Below are 396 nucleotides of genomic sequence, written 5' to 3'. Positions count from 1 at the left end.
GAGAAAGGGGAAGAAGAAAAAAGAGGAGGAGAAGGAAACTGCAGGGTCGTGAGAGAGAATCGAATCGTCTTTGTGACATTAACCCCAATAGTAGTGGTATTTAATCCTCTCTCGCAGATGTTATTTTTTTAAAAATTCAAATGTCTTCTCTGGTTTTGCTTTTATTTATTTTTTCTTTTATTTATTTATTTCTCTTTTTTCGTTCACTCACTCTTTCTATCAGTTTAATTTGGTTATATTTTCTCTTTATTTAATTGATGTATGTTTAGATTTGTATTTTATTTTTTATTTTGGTGTATTGTCATATTAAATTTTATACAATTTTTTACAAATAAATTTACATAATCTTTACATTTATTTTATATATTTTATGATGATGATTTATGCTCTTTAAAT

The sequence above is a fragment of the Penaeus monodon genome, chromosome 27, assembly GCF_015228065.2.
Source record: "Penaeus monodon isolate SGIC_2016 chromosome 27, NSTDA_Pmon_1, whole genome shotgun sequence".
In the NCBI taxonomy this organism is placed as follows: Eukaryota; Metazoa; Arthropoda; class Malacostraca; order Decapoda; family Penaeidae; genus Penaeus; species Penaeus monodon.
The sequence above is the reverse complement of the archived record's forward strand: the minus strand, read 5'-3'. Positions refer to the sequence as shown.